This window comes from Arachis duranensis, chromosome 9 (assembly GCF_000817695.3).
Source record: "Arachis duranensis cultivar V14167 chromosome 9, aradu.V14167.gnm2.J7QH, whole genome shotgun sequence".
Taxonomy (NCBI): Eukaryota; Viridiplantae; Streptophyta; class Magnoliopsida; order Fabales; family Fabaceae; genus Arachis; species Arachis duranensis.
The window spans coordinates 91,338,214-91,338,753 of NC_029780.3; positions in this window are offsets into that span (position 1 = coordinate 91,338,214).

Consider the following 540-nt stretch of genomic DNA (forward strand, 5'->3'; position numbering starts at 1 on the left):
TTTTTCAAAATTATGTTCTTGATGTTCATCATGATCTTCAAAGTGTTCTTGGTGTTCATCTTGACATTCATAGTGTTCTTGCATGCATCATGTATTTTGATCCAAAATTTTCATGTTTTGGATCATGTTTGTGTTTTTTTCTCTCATAATTAAAAATTCAAAAAAAATATCTTTTCCTTATTTTTCTCATAATTTTTGAAAATTTGAGTTGACTTAGTCAAAAATTTTCAAAATTAGTTGTTTCTTACAAGTCAAGTCAAAATTTTCAATTTTAAAAATCTTATCTTTTCAAAATCTTTTTCAAAAATTATATCTTTTTCATTTTTTTATTTTTTCAAAAATTTCAAAAATTCTTTTTCAAATTATTTTCAAAAATCCTTTTCTTATCTTTATATCACATTTTCGAAAACTCACTAACAATTAATGTGATTGATTCAAAAATTTGAAGTTTGTTACTTTCTTGTTAAGAAAGGTTCAATCTTTAAGTTCTAGAATCTTATCTTGTAGTTTCTTGTTAGTGAAGTAAGTAATTTTAATATC